At 46.1% G+C, this 16,475-nt stretch overlaps 1 protein-coding gene across 2 annotated transcripts in view; it reads left to right on the plus strand.

The window, feature by feature from the left end:
* The window catches only part of TASP1 (taspase 1), a 499,277-nt gene that overhangs the window by 287,643 nt on the left and 195,159 nt on the right, over positions 1–16,475 (plus strand). The window lies entirely within an intron of this gene.

The following is a 16,475-nucleotide window of genomic DNA, read 5'->3' on the forward strand; positions in this document are numbered from 1 at the left end:
GCTCAGATAGTGAGGATGATTCCTCTGCTCCACTAGCCGTGCAAGAAAAGGCACTGGTGGATGCACTGATTTTGTCAGTGTGTGAAACTTTAAAAGTGGAAGATGCGGCTGATGCTGTGTCGGAGACGCCAGTCCTTTTTGCCACCCACAGGCCCTCCAAAGTGGCAAAGGGTGTAACCCTTTTCCGCTTACTTTCACAACATTGTCACAAATGTTGTGAAAAGTAAGTAATGCGGAGCAGTGCAGGACCTGGTAGGACAAGGAGTTATTGTGCCTGTTTCAGAGTCTGAACATTTCCAAGGTTTTTATTCAAATCTGTTTACAGTTCCCAGGAAGGAAGGCAAGGTTCACCAGATCTTGGATCTCAAGACTCTAAACCACTTTGTGCGGGTTCAGAAATTTCAGATTGGGTCCATCAGCACAGTAGTAGCTTTCCTTCATCAAGGAGATCTGATGGCTTCTATCAATCTCAAGGACGCTTACCTTCATATTCCAACATAAGTCGGGCATCAGCATTTTCTTCATTTTGCCATGGGAAAGGAGCACTTTCAATTTGTGGCGTTACTCTTTGGTATCGCTTCAGCTCCTCAAGTGTTCACAAAGGTTTTGGCCCCAGTGTTGGCCTTCTAACGGCGGAAGGGGATCGCAGTACTGGGTTACATTGACGATCTGCTTCTGCATGCAGTCTTCCTCGGCTCTAGAAGCCGACTTGAACGTTACAGTGTGAACTCTGCAGGAGTTCGAGTGGATACTGAATTTTCAGAAATCGGCCCGGTCTCCGTCTACAAAGCTGGACTACTTTGGTCTGGCGCTGAACTCGGCGTCAGCCCAGGTGTTAATTCCTCAGACAAAACTACTGAAGCTACAGGAGGCTGTCCGGCTCCTGTTGTCCAACCATCGATCGTCACTCAGGACTTGCATGCAAGTGCTGGGTCTGGTGGTCTCCATCTTCAAGGCCGTTCCGTTTGCGCAGTTCCACACCAGACCTTTGCAAAGGGAGATTCTGATCAAATGGAACAAAGATCCGCTGTCATTGGACAATCTGATTCTGTTGAGTCGGAGTTTGAGGGAGTCTCTCCTATAGTGGCTCCGCTCCCAGGCCTTACGTCTAGGGAAATATTTTATTTTCCTGTATTGGACTGTAATCACCAAGGATGCCAGTCTGTCCGCATTGGGGAGGGGTCTTGGGAGTGTGTTCGGCCCAAAGTGTCTGGACTAGGGATAGACCGATATGGTTTTTCAGGGCTGATACCGATATATTGGTCACAGCGTATCGGTATCACCCGATATTCTGCCCATTCAATCACACATCCAATGCAAAGTGATCAGTGCCCCCATCCAATGCAGATTGACCAGTGCCCCCATCCAATGCAGAGTGACCAGTGTCCCCATCCAATGCAGAGTGACCAGTGTCCCCATCCAATGCAGAGTGACCAGTGTCCCCATCCAATGCAGAGTGACCAGTGTCCCCATCCAATGCAGAGTGACCAGTGTCCCCATCCAATGCAGAGTGACCAGTGCATGGGGATTAGAGCGCCACCTGATAACACAAAAAGCAGGGTTCTTCTGCTTACCCGGCGCACCAGTGTACTGTCTATCATAGGTAGGAGCCAGTCCAGGAGGCGGGACTTCGTATGACAGCGCCTGTGCTGGGTAAGCAAATAAACCCTGCTTTTTGTGTTATCAGGCGGCGCTCTAGTCCCCATCCCCCTTCCCCTTCAGAGGCAGAAGTATCGGTTGTATCGGCCAAGTTTGTGGCCGATACTGATACTTGCAAAAAAGTGAATATCGGCCGCTGATTATCGGCCAAACCGATAATCAGTCAATCCCTAGTCTGGACTCGGGAGGAGTCCAGGTTGCCGATCAACATCCTGGAAATTTGGGGGATTAGGCTTTGTCTGTCTCAATGGACGGATCATCTGCAGGGACGCCCTGTGCGGATACAATCGGACAATGCTACGGCTGTGGCGTATGTCAATCATCAAGGGGGCACAAAGAATGCCCTGACGGCCCGGAAAGTGGCCAGCATCTTGTGATGGGTAGAATGATATGTTCTGGCCCTCTCTGCTGTGCACATTCCGGGGGTAGAGAATTGGCAAGCGGACTATCTCAGTCAGCAAACGTTGGATCTGGGAGAATGGTCTCTTCACCCTGAGGTATTTCATCAGCTGTGTCTTCGGTGGGGGACCTTCGAAGTGGACCTGCTGGCTTCCCATCTCAACAGGAAGGTGCAGAGGCTCGTGTCAAGGTCTCTGAAACCTCTGGCCAATGCCGCAGACGCTCTGGTGGTCCCTTGGGGTCAGTATCGTCTGATTTAAGCCTTTCCTCCAATTCAACTTCTGTCGAATTGCGGTAGAAGGAATTCCAGTCATTCTGGTGGCACCAGACTGGCCTCGCTAGTCCTGGTACGGTTGGTAGCAGACCTCCCTTGGAAACTTCCTCTCAGGGACCAATCTTCCGTCCTACTTTACGGTCGCTGGATTTAACGGCGTGTCTATTGAAAGCCAGGTGCTGAAAGACAGAGGGCTGTTGGAGTCGGTGATTCCTATGCTGTTGAAGGCTGTGTCTCGCCTGTTGGAGTTTCTTCAATTGGGTGTAGGATCAACATTTGTCTCTGGGCACCATCAAGGGCCAGATTTCCGCCTTGGCTATTTTTTTTCCAAAAGCCGTTGGCAACGAAGTCCTTGGTTCACACTTTTGTGCAGGGAGTTTGATATCTGGCTCCTCCAGTGCGATCCCTGGTACCTCCGTGGGATTTCAATTTGATTCTGTCGGTGCTTCAAAGGCCTCCCTTTGAAAATATTTGAGAAATTCCTCATTGCTCACTCTGTTGCAGAAGGTGGCTTTCTTAGTAGCTATTACTTCTGCACGTCGTGTTTCGGGGTTGGCTGCGTTGTCCTGTCGGTCACCTTACTTGGTAAATCCTAGGGACAAAGTGGTGTTACGACCCTGTCGGTCCTTCCTAAGGTTCTCTCTGGGTTTCATTTGAATGAGGACATTGTGCTACCGTCTTTATTGCCTAAGCCTAAACATCCTAAGGAGATTGCCTTACATCCCTTAGATGTGGTAAGAGCAATTTGGGTTTATCTGGCGGTGACTGAACCGATTAGGAAATCAGATTCTTTGTTCTTACGGATGGACCTTTGTTCTTACGGATGAAATGCTGCGACCATTTCCAAGTGGATCAGGCAGACGGTGCACACCTACTCCATTAAGGGTCAAGTTCCTCCTTTCCCTGTTAAAGCAGATTCTACAAGGGCGCTTAGTGCCTCCTGGGCCTTCCGTCATCAGGCGTCAGTGGTTCAGGTGTGCAAGGCGGCTACTTGGTTGTTGTACACACATTCACCAAATTTTATAAGGTGGATGTACTTGCATCTTCGGATGCGGCGTTTGGCCACAAAGTTTTGCAGGCTGCGGTTGCGGATGATTCCGCTTCTTGAGGGTGAAAATTTTTTCTGGTGGTGAGCTCCAGCTCCTGTTGTTACCTGGTTGGCTATGTTTAGCCTTGTTGGGAATTCTGCGTTTGCAGTGTTTTTCCCACCCCTCATGTTGCACTGCTTTGAGACATCCCAATGGTCTGAAGACTTGAAGCTAACGTATGTCTGCCATCGAACAAAAGAGAAAACTGGACTTTTGTCTTACCGTAAAATCCTTTTCTCTGAGGTTCACTGACAGACACAGCACCCGCCCCTCTTTTGGGGTTGAGTTATTTGTGCTTCTGACTGCTTGCTACAAACTGGGGTCCTACAGCAGGAAGTGATGGTATACCCTCTGGGACTGAACCAGGGGCGTAACCAAAAATGTTTCCGTCTAGTCCTACTCCTAGAGAGCAAGAGCATAAACACAACGGTCTGAAGACTTGAAGCTGTGTCTGTCAGTGAACCTCAGAGAAAAAGATTTTACGGTAAGACAAAAAGTAATTTTTTGCACAGCACTAATTGGATGCAATTCTTCACCACAGTAGTCTCCTCCCCCTGCAGATCTTCTCCCCATCCTTCCTAGCGACAAATTCTTCATTTAAATGTGCCACAAATGCCATCTGCTCTCTTGTGTTTTTACAGGTATCACTGGTACTATTGTGAATCCTTCCCCCTAATTTCTTCTGACTGCGGGTAACAGTGCAGTCCTCTACTTATTTTTGGAATTGAAGACATTGTTCTTCCCAATGGGCTTAGGGCTAAGACACACACACACACACACACACACACACAACATTTATACATTGCTCCAAAAAATTAAAGGAACACTTGAAAACACCTCAGATCTCAATGGGGAAAATATGCTGGATATCTATACTGATATGGACTGGGTAATGTGTTAGTAGCTAAAGGATGCCACATTGTTTGATTTTGTTTGTTTTTTTAATTCAGCCCTCTGTAAGTTGATCATTTTCATTTCCATCAAAGTGAAAAAATGATGCAGCAGGCTAGCCCATTTTGCTGAAATGTTATTGCAGCAACTCAAAATGAGATTCAGTAGTTTGTATGGCCCCCATGTGCTCATATGAATGCCTGACAACATCAGTACATGCTCCCTAATGACTGTTTTTCACTAGTTTTGTATTTGGCTAGAGTCAGTGTCACTACTGGTAGCATGAGGCGATACCTGGACCCTATAGAGGTTGCACAGGCAGTCCAACTCCTCCAGGATGGCACATCAATACGTGCCATTGCCAAAAGGTTTGCTGTGTCTTCCAGCACAGTCTCAGGAGCATGGAGCAGATTGCAGGAGACAGGCAGTTACTCTAGAAGAGCTGGATGGGGCTGCATAAGGTCCTTAACCCATCAGCAGGACAGATATCTGCAAGAGCCCTACAAAATGACCTTCAGCAGGCTACTGGTGTGAATGTCTCTGACCAAACAATCAGAATCTGACTTCATGACCTGAGGGCACGACATCCTCTAGGGAGCCCTGTGCTCACTGCCTGGCACTATGGAGCTCGATTAGCACTTGCCATTAAACCAGAATCTGAAGGTCCGCCATTGGTGCCCTGTGCTTTTCACAGATGAGAACAAGTTTACCCTGAGCACATGTGACAAACGTGAAAGGGTCTGGAAAAGCCGTGGAGAACATTATGCTTCCTGTAACATCGTTGAGCATGACCGGTTTGGTGGTGGGTCAGAGATGGTCTGGGAAGGCATATCCTTGGATGAACACACAGACCTAGACAATGGCACCCGGACTGCCATTAGGTTTTGGGATGGAATCCTTGGACCAATTGTCAGACCCTACGCTGGTGTAGTGAGTCTCGGGTTCCTCCTGGTACACGACAATGCCCGGCCTAATGTGGCGCGAGTATGCAGCCAGTTTCTGGAGGATGAAGAAATTGATAACATTAGCCTGACCTAAATCCAATAGAACACCTCTGGGACATTATGTTTTGGTCCATTCAACACCGCCAGGTTGCACCTCAGTCTGTTCAGGAGCCCAGTGATGTCCCGGTCCAGATGTGGGAGGAAATACCCCGGGTCACTATCCGTCGTCTCTGGAGCATGCCCCGACGTTGTCAGGCATGCCTAAAAGCACGTTGGGTTCATACAAACTACTGAGTACCATTTTGAGTTGCTGCAACAAAATTTCAGCAAAATTAATTAGCCTGTTTTATCATTTTTTCACTTTGATTTTCGGGGTATCTTTTAAATTCAGCACCTCTGTAGGTTGATAACTTTCATTTCCATTAAATGATGTGACATCCTTTCCTTCCTAACACATTACCCAGTCCATATCAGATAGATAGCCAGCATGAGACTTTTCTCCAAGGAGATCTGTGTTTTCAAAGCGTTCCTTTAATTTTTGTTGAGCAGTAGTGTGTGTGTGTGTGTGTGTGTGTGTGTGTGTGTGTGTGTGTGTGTGTGTATATGTATGTACATATATATGTGTGTGTGTGTGTATATATATATATATATATATATATATATATATATATATATATATATTGTAAGGGATTAGCTCGGTGGCGGGTGTGGATGACCCCTTGGGGGGTGCGTTTTCCCAGAGAGGTAGCCGACAAGTGCTTGCAAACAAACAGTGTGGTTTATTAAATGGTGTTTTCTTCACCAGGCTGTATGCAGCAAAACATCCAAAATAAAATAAAACAGAAAATAAATCCTTGCCTCTGTGGGCGGCTACCTTCTCACAACTGGAACCTGCCTAAGTGTCTGTCTCCAACCTACCGTCGGGCAGACTTCCTTGTCCTACAGTGGACACTCAATAGTCCTTTTATAATAGTTTCACAGGGCAACACAGTCCTTTTGTTTCTTTCACACAGAAACACTTCGTCTTCTCACCTTTGAGACGTATTCACCCTTGGTTACCGTCCCGGGCACACATCACTCCGGGGGGTCTTCTCCCAGGCCCACACATCCTGTCGGGAGGCACACGCTGACTGTCCTCCTGCTCCCAGCCCACATGGCTTCAGGATGCAGCTTCTGGAGGCAGCAAACAATAGGAATTTCTCTGAACAAATTATAGAGCCTTAACTCCCTCATTCTGAACAGGTGAAGGCCTTTCAACTTCCTGCTGGCTAGCTCTGTAGCCAACACCCTAAATTAATTAATGGACTTTCTAAATCAGGTAGAAATGTATCTCCTTCCTGTGACTACATTCCCAGATTTAGCTGACTTCCTGTTACATACCCCCCCCTCTTGTTTCAACCCTAGGGTTGGGACACAGATTTCCAGGCACGCATGTGTCAAGCACTGCTGACTCACTGATAAGCCTCCTATTATCCTCAAGCTTCCGGATGAAACTGTTTTGTCATCTTCATTGACGGATTTCTCATAAATGCCACACAGTTTGTCTCTCATCTCATATACACATTCTTCAACTGCATTTTTGGCATCATTTTGCTCCTTCTCGTTTCTGTCATCTTCATTGACAGCTTTCTCATAAATGTCAGACAGCTTGTCCCTCATAACCGTCTGTCCAATCCACCATGGAGGACCGTGATCCATAGGCAACTCAATTGGGCTAGTCTTAATGTCTTCAACATTCTTAAGACGCCTCTCTCTGCAATCCATAAATGTTTTCCACAAAACTTTGAGAACCTTTGCTTCACTAAGCTTTGTTCCAAGTAGGGACTCTTGACATCCCTCTGTGACTTGAGTTGCCTCTCCATACAGCTGTACACAATCATTGACTTTTTGTTGTAAAAGGGAATGATCTTCCTTCTTGAGCTTTGCTTGCTCTAAGATGCTGTGCAGAGGATTTTCCAATTGAGACAACAGGCTGTCACACATTTCTTCAAAGTGACCCCTGTTCCTTTTCCCAGAGATATCAATATCATTCAAACATTTCATATTCATAGGCAGATCTGAAGCATTTGCACTCATCAACTTCTTAAACTTTTCGCCCTCCTGAGCGAGTCGCAGTAAAGGCCTACTACTTGATTTGATATTCAGTTTATATTTCTTGCCAAACTCTTCACAGAAGTAGCCAACCAGAACATCATCAACTTTCCTTCCACCAACATAGGGGTCAAAGGCAACAACACAGTTGAACCCAGCGATCTGGGTGGTATCCATTATAGACCTCCTCTCTGCATCAGTGAAGAAGCATGGAACTGCAACACATTCTTTTACAGGTTTCTTCAATGCACTTTCTGCTGAACTATTTGACCGCTCAAGGTCACCTAGTTCTTTTTCTCTATCTGAATTCCACATGGAATGCATCTCAAGATCACGATCAAACTTCTGCCACCCGTCTTTCACCAGTTCCATTTTGGAAACACTCCCTGAAAGGCACTTATTCATTTGCTTCACGTTTTCACCAACAGCCTTAGTTTTCTCCACTAGGTTTTCAGCCTGAACTGAGAAATCACCACATTTCTTACTCAGCTCCTTTGTTTGCTGAAGTTCTAATGATACATTTTCCAATGCTTGAAGTTTTTGAAGGAACGGTTTATTCCAAAGGGGTGATTCAAGCCACATGTCGTCACATTTCTGAGGCTCACTCAGGACAGACCCCAAAACACTGATCCTTTTAAAAACTGCATCAGGCACACTATCCCCTCTTTGGGACAGATCCTCTGTTGCCTGGAATTCCTCTTCCAGTTCCTGCAATGGAATCTTCATCTCTTCTACTTGCTGTTCTAAGACTCGCTTAGACTTTTCTAGCTCCTGAACGCTTTTCACAACATCATCCTTGGAGCTGACCAATTCTTCCATTTCTGTACGCAGCTGTTTAACACTTTCTAGTTCAGCCTTACACTCTAGAGCTTCCTCCAAAGAGCGAGCCAAGAACAGGGCTTTGCTCTCGTTATCACGCACCTCCGTTTCTGCACGTGCGCGTTCTTCTGCATATTTTGCAGACACAGTCTTCTCTTCACCAAGCATCTGATCAAACTTCTTTTTCACATCTTCAACACACTGTAATGAACCAACGCTTTCTTCCATGCGTTTTTTCATATCCGCTATCTGAGCTTGCAATGTTGCGACTTGCTCTGATAGGTTTTTCTTTGCTTCCGCCTCCTCTTTTAATTGTTCCAGGAAGCCATTTTTCTCATCTTCCATTTGTTTGAGCTTTGTGCTAAAACTCAGCCTTTGACACCTCTCTTCCTGTAAGAGTTCCTGCGTGTCTTGCAGCTGCGATTCCAAGATAGAAAAATCTTCCGCAATTTCTCTAGATTTGCGGTCTGCTTGAGAAAGCCGATTTGTGACACTGTCCAACTCAACCTGCAATCGGTTTGCCTTCTCTGACAGCTTAGCACACAATCGGTCACCTTCTGACACCTTGACTTGCGATTCCAGAAGCTGTGCCTCTACTTTTTCCCTCTTATGTTCACAATCTCCTTTTCCCTGCATAAGAGCCTTCACCTCATTGGCTAGCATCTGGGAATAAGAATGTAATTCTGCCACACAGGCTTCTTTCTCCTTTAACTGCTGCTGGACACGTTGGGCTTCCCCTTTCCAACTTTCACAGTCCGCACGCCATTCATCTACCACATTGCTCAAAGTAGTGAGCTCATACACAGTACTCAGTAATTTAGCCTCTCTTTCACTTTTCTCTTTGTCGCTGAGAGACAATGTCGCTTTCAGAGCAACATTCTGTTCCTGCGACTCCTGCAGGTCTATTTTTGTAGCTCCCAAAGACTGAAGACTTTTTTCCAGCTGATTACGCAACTCCAACATATCAGCCATACTTTGCTTCTGCAAAGTCTGAATTTCACTTTCCTTTTCCATGAGGATGGTATCTTTCTCCATTATAGTCTCTCTGCGTTTTTGCAACTCGACCAAAAGAAGAGCAGTGGATTCTTCCCACTGTAACACATGAGACTTGAGTAGTTCATTCGTTTCCTGCAAGTTTCTATGCTCCATTTTAAGCAATTCCAAGGCTTGTTCCTTTTCTTCCATTTTCCGTTGCAAGGCATCCAACTCAGCCCTGCACACATACTCGGTTTCCTCCAAACCGATGGCCTCCATTGGCTGCTGGCGTCTCTGTTTCCAGCCTGCCATGCTCTCTTGATGAGCCTTTTGTTGAGCTGCAAAGCTCTGCTGAAAATCCGCATTTGCCTGCTGTTGAGCTGCATTTGCCTGCTGTTGAGCTGTATTTGATATAATCAGTTGTTTCAACATCTCCTCCATTTTGAGCTTACTTTTCATCTGAGCACACTGCGTCTCCATAGCAGTTTCATCAGTGTTGCTAGGGACAACAACCTTCCTCTTTAGTAGACTCTCTTTAGGCATGGATGGGGCTGGTTCAGACGGCAACATCCCCTCCATCCATAGAATCCGGTCTCTCATTTCATCTATCTTTGTATTTTTCAGGCGTTTGGACCGCCCCATCTTCAATAACTCCACAAACCAATTTTTCACAGTCCAGCAAAAAATTTTCAGACCACTGTCTCTTTAACACATGTAGTTTTTCTCTCTCTTGCAAGATCTCTTTTCCTGCACACACAGTTTGTGCAGTCACTTGCACCAGACACAACAAAGTTCATCAAATAATTTTGAGACCGCTGTCTCTTTAAAACATTTTTTTTTTTTTTTCTGTCAGGATCTTCTCTCCTGCACACATAGATTGTGCAATCTCATGCACCAGACAAAGTTCATCAAACATTTGCACTTCCTTGCAGGGATCTTGCTGCTTCTGCCCACTGCATACCTCCACCATATGTGAGGGATTAGCTCGGTGGCGGGTGTGGATGACCCCTTGGGGGGTGCGTTTTCCCAGAGAGGTAGCCGACAAGTGCTTGCAAACAAACAGTGTGGTTTATTAAATGGTGTTTTCTTCACCAGGCTGTATGCAGCAAAACATCCAAAATAAAATAAAACAGAAAATAAATCCTTGCCTCTGTGGGCGGCTACCTTCTCACAACTGGAACCTGCCTAAGTGTCTGTCTCCAACCTACCGTCGGGCAGACTTCCTTGTCCTACAGTGGACACTCAATAGTCCTTTTATAATAGTTTCACAGGGCAACACAGTCCTTTTGTTTCTTTCACACAGAAACACTTCGTCTTCTCACCTTTGAGACGTATTCACCCTTGGTTACCGTCCCGGGCACACATCACTCCGGGGGGTCTTCTCCCAGGCCCACACATCCTGTCGGGAGGCACACGCTGACTGTCCTCCTGCTCCCAGCCCACATGGCTTCAGGATGCAGCTTCTGGAGGCAGCAAACAATAGGAATTTCTCTGAACAAATTATAGAGCCTTAACTCCCTCATTCTGAACAGGTGAAGGCCTTTCAACTTCCTGCTGGCTAGCTCTGTAGCCAACACCCTAAATTAATTAATGGACTTTCTAAATCAGGTAGAAATGTATCTCCTTCCTGTGACTACATTCCCAGATTTAGCTGACTTCCTGTTACAATATATATATTGTAGCAGAGTGTCCTAGAGAGAGCCAGGAAAAGTCCTGTTCGGGGTTTATACATCACCCAGGCATCTCTCATATACCTTTAGGGATCTCTGAGCCATGATCCAGTTCAGATCTTGGCCCTCTTCACCAGGCCAATTTAATCTCACCTGAGACAAACAGCAGTGCTCTCTCTCAGCCTGGGAACACAGACAACGTTTGTCTATGAGAGTGGAAGGTCAGTAAAACTACCTGTGTGGGTCTTTGGAAGCTGACAAGCTGTAGGCTTGCTCAGTCTGTGTTAGTTAGGGACTGCATTGTGTGTAGTAAGCGCCGGGACACGGCTAGGCTTTTGTTTATTATTATTATTATTACTGCTTGTTTTCTAAAAAGGCACTGTACAGCACCTGTATATAGACTTGTATATAACCCCAATAAACACCGCACTGTTTGTCACTACTTATCTCAGGGAGCTTTGCACCTGCTACCTGTTCCCCAGCTTACATATGGTGGAGGATGTGGGCAGTGGTAGTAAGTTACTACTTAAAGGGCCAGTACCTGGAGCGACTAAACATGGAGGAAATCCTCAAACAGTTGGTGTTATCGAACACTGCACAGCAGCAAGCGAACGCTTTGTTTAAACAACAGATTGGGGTTGTACAAGAACAAACAAAGCAAACAAACTCTTTGATTCAACAACAGATTGGTGCTGTACAAAATCAAACCCAGTTGATGTTTGAAAACTGACAAGTGCTGCAGAAGCAGACAGAAAGTTGCTGGTTGAGGTGGTGAAGACACTTGCACAGGAGTCTGCTGCGAAAACAGAAACAGTTAGAGACCACCCCTCAGCCATCCATGTTGGTCGCTTCCTGTCCAAGATGACTGCTGATGATGACCCAGAGGCCTTTCTGGTTACGTTTGAGAGAACCGCTGAGAGGGAAGGCTGGCCCAAAACCCAGTGGGCAGGATTGATCGCTCCCTTACTTACCGGGGAATCGCAGAAGGCCTATTACGATTTGGATTCCGTGGATGCAGGAGAGTATGAAAAGGTCAAGCAGGAAATCCTGGCGCGTCTCGGTGTCAACTTGGCCGTTCGAGCCCAGCGGGTCAACAGCTGGTCCTTCCGAGATGAGAGGCCCCCAAGATCACAGATGTTTGACCTAATCCACCTGGTGTGAAAATGGCTACAGCCGGAGTCCTTGTCTGGGCCACAAATAGTGGAGCGTGTAGTCATGGATCGGTTCCTGAGGTCATTACCAACTCCTTTGCAGAAGTGGGTGAGTCAAGGAGACCCCAAGCCGGCGGACAACCTGGTGGAGCTTGTTGAGAGGTACTATGCTGCAGATAACCTGGTCACCACCCCTACAGCCGCACAGACTTTCCACCCAAAGCCACGGTCTCCCCAGACAACCGGTAAGACTGTTCCAGGGGAAGTGGGTGGTCAGCATGGAAAGGATGGTGCCAGAGCTGAAGTTTGGCGTCCCAAACAAGGGAAGCCACTGCCTGTCAACAAACCTAACTGGGGTATCATCAGGTGTTTCCGTTGCCAGGAACTGGGACATGTTGCATCAAACTGTCCGTTGACAGATGAACCCATGCAGTGTGACATGTCTCTTAGAAGGCAGTCTATGTTTGCTGCTGTTTCATGCGCTGCTGCGCCAGGTGTAGGAAAACACATATGCCAAATGACTGTTAATGATAAGCCTATTGCAGCCTTGCTGGACTCGGGAAGTCTAGTGACTTTGGTTAAAGCAGAAATGGTTGAAAATGTGAATTTAAATGCAAAAAAAGTTGCTGTGATCTGTGTACATGGTGATACTCGGGAGTATCCTATAGCGACTGTTCGCTTTGAAACTGATTTAGGTACGGTGACCCATCCGGTCGGACTTGTGCCCCACTTAGTGCATGAGGCCATCATTGGTAGAGACTTTCCTAAGTTTTGGGAACTGTGGGACGGTCCCGACTCGGTCACCGTAACTGACTCGGTGGAGCCAGAACCCCTGGCTATTACTGACAATGTGGGTTTAAGGGATCCCTCTCACGGTTCCCCGGATTTTCCTTTCTCTGTTTTGGCAGGAGAACTGGAGGAGCCTGAGGAAGTCCCCACAGCCAGTCAAGGTGGACAACCTTCTGCTGACCCTGAGGGTACATTAGAGTTTGCTGATCTTAATGTACACAAGGAAAACTTTGGTACAGAGCAGAGAAAAGACCCTACCCTTGCCAGGGCCTGGGAGAATGTAGTAATGGTTAACGATGTACCTGTCGGAACCAGGGGACAGGCCCTGTTTTCTTTTTTCAGCAGCAATGAGGATTTATTGTATCGTGTATATAAAAAGAACGATGAAATTGTTGAACAGTTGGTGGTCCCTAAGCCTTACAGACGGGTGGTGCTGGAATTGGCTCATGGACACTTACTGGGAGGTCATTTAGGGGTTGAAAAAACCACTGAAAGGGTGTTAAGCAGGTTTTACTGGCCTGGGATACAAAAAGATATTGACAATTATTGTCAATCTTGTCCTGTATGTCAGATGTCAGCCCCACTACCCCACTTCCAAAGTCCTTTAGTGCCCTTACCCATTATTAAAGTGCCCTTTGAGAGGATCGCCATGGACCTCGTAGGTCCACTCCCCAAGTCTGCCCGGGGTCATCAACACATTCTTGTAATTATGGATTATGCTACCCGCTACCCCGAAGCAGTTCCCTTACGCACTGCATCCGCTAAGAACATTGCTAAAGAGTTGTTCATGGTGTTCAGTCGCGTTGGGGTCCCTAAGGAGATCCTTACGGACCAGGGCACCCCATTTATGTCACGAATAACTAAAGAATTGTGTAAGTTATTTAAGGTGACCCAGTTGCGAACCTCCGTATACCACCCTCAAACTGATGGCTTTGTAGAACGCTTCAATAAAACATTAAAGAGTATGTTAAAAAAGGTTGTGGACAAGGATGGAAAAAACTGGGACTTCTTGATTCCGTACTTGATGTTCGCCATCAGGGAAGTACCCCAGTCCTCTACGGGATACTCTCCTTTTGAATTGCTTTATGGGAAACACCCTCGGGAGCTCTTAGACATAGCCAAGGAAACCTGGGAGGGGGAGCAGACACCCCACAAAAGTGTCATTGAGCACATCGCTTAAATGCAGGACAGGATTGCAGCGATCATGCCTATGGTAAAGGAACACTTACTGCAGGCCCAGGCAGCCCAACAGAGAATATACAACAGGGGAGCCCGACTCCGTGTCTTCTCACCTGGTGACAGGGTCTTGGTGTTAGTTCCCACTGTCGAGAGCAAGTTCCTAGCTAAGTGGCAGGGTCCCTTCGAAGTATTGGAAAGAGTTGGGGAGGTCAATTATAAAGTGCATCAACCAGGAAAAAGGAAGCCAGAGCAGATTTACCATATTAATCTATTAAAGCCCTGGAAGGATAGGCTGGCCTTAACTGCAAGGTCTGTCCCTGTGACATCTAGAGTTACTGAGTCCCCTCTGGTCCCTGAGGTCACGGTTCCAGACACCCTGTCTTATTCCCAAAAACAAGAAGCTAGAGAGTTCCTGATAAGGAATAGAGAGAAATTTTCAGAGTTGCCTGGTACGACTTCAGCAGTTCAGCATGATATTGTTACTAAACCTGGGGTCCGTGTCAAGCTCAAACCGTACCGAATTCCCGAAGCGAGGAGAAAGGACATTAGTGATGAAGTAAAAAGGATGCTGGAGCTAGATGTCATTGAGGAATCCAATAGTGACTGGTCAAGCCCCATCGTTTTAGTCCCAAAACCGGATGGTACTTGGAGGTTCTGTAATGACTTCAGAAAACTCAATGCAGTGACAAAGTTTGACACATACCCAATGCCCAGAGTGGACGAACTTATAGACAGACTTGGCAAAGCCCGCTATCTAGCTACTTTTGACTTGACCAAAGGATATTGGCAAATACCCCTGACTGGTAGCGCCAAAGAAAAGACTGCGTTTGTTACCCCAGAGGGTTAATTTCAGTATAAAAAAATGCCTTTTGGGTTGCAAAATGCCCCTGCGAGATTTCAGAGGGCCATGGACAGGACCCTAAGATCTCACCGACAGTATGCAGCTGCCTATCTGGACGATATAGTGGTACATAGCACTGACTGGGAGTCTCACTTGCCCCGTGTACAGGCTGTTCTGGATTCCCTCTTCAAGGAAGGTTTTACAGCAAACCCAAAAAAAAATGTGCCATTGGTTTAGAGGAAGCCAGGTATTTGGGCTACACTATTGGTCGTGGAGTCATTAAACCTCAGTTAAACAAAGTAGAAGCCATCCAAGAATGGCCACGTCCTGCAAACAAGAAGCAGGTCAGAGCCTTTCTTGGAATTGCAGGGTACTATAGGAGGTTTATCCCGAATTTTGCAACTCTAGCTGCCCCACTGACCGACCTTACGAAAGGGAAAGAATCAGTAATGGTGAAATGGTCCCCAATAGCAGAGGAGTCTTTCCAAGTTTTAAAGAAGGCTCTTTGTGCACAGCCAGTGTTGTACTCCCCTGATTTCTCCAAGGATTTCTTGGTTCAGACGGATGTGTCTGATGTAGGTATTGGGGCCGTATTGTCACAGGTACACAATGGGGAAGAACACCCTGTGGTGTATCTGAGCAGAAAGCTTAATGAACACGAGAGAAAGTATGCAGTCATTGAAAAGGAATGTTTAGCCATAAAGTGGGCCTTGGACGCACTAAGGTACTATCTGTTAGGGCGTCAGATTGATTTGATAACTTACCATGCTCCTCTGAAATGGATGGCCCAAAAGAAGGAGACTAATAGACGGGTGAACCGGTGGTTTTTGGCTCTACAGGATTACTCCTTCACTGTAAAACACAGGCCAGGTGTTGAGATGGGGAATGTAGATGCCCTGTCCCGTGTTCACTCCTGTTTGGCCACAGGTGTTCCAACCCTGGGGTTGAAGCAAGGGGGGGGATATGTAGCAGAGTGTGTATCAGTCTGTGTTAGTTAGGGACTGCATTGTGTGTAGTAAGCGCCGGGACATGGCTAGGCTATATACAGCACCTGTATATAGACTTGGTATATAACACCAATAAACACCGCACTGTTTGTCACTACTTATCTCAGGGAGCTTTGCACCTGCTACCTGTTCCCCAGCTTACAATATATATATATATATATATATATATATATATATATATATATATATATATATATATATAAAATGTGTGTGTGTGTGTATATATGTATGTGTATATGTATATATACATATATATTAGTTTGTGTATGGTGTATGTATGTGCATATATATATATATATACACCCACATTCTTTTTTTTGTCGGGGGGGGGGGGTTAGGTGTCCTTGTTGCAGATTATCTCTAATAGAGTACTGGACAGCAGTAGAAACTGACAAGGGTTCTAACACTTTCCTACTCTATCCAAAACTAGAATATAGTTTTGGATGGGCGTATACTTTACTATTCTGAGACATCTCTGTAAAACCTGAATTACCTTGAATGTAAATTAAAATGGGGAAAAGAAAGCCCAGTGTAATATTTACTAGTGTAAATGCTAGATTTGACTTTACTATTTTGTCCTCTATTTCCAAATTTCATCATTCATCTTAGCATTGCTAATGCTGTAAGCAGTACTAAGCATGACCTGTATGTTGAATATAACAAAAAAAATGAAACCGGTGTTAAGTAACTGTGACAAC

Source organism: Pelophylax lessonae, assembly GCF_965119305.1.
Source record: "Pelophylax lessonae genome assembly, chromosome: 3".
Taxonomy (NCBI): domain Eukaryota; kingdom Metazoa; phylum Chordata; class Amphibia; order Anura; family Ranidae; genus Pelophylax; species Pelophylax lessonae.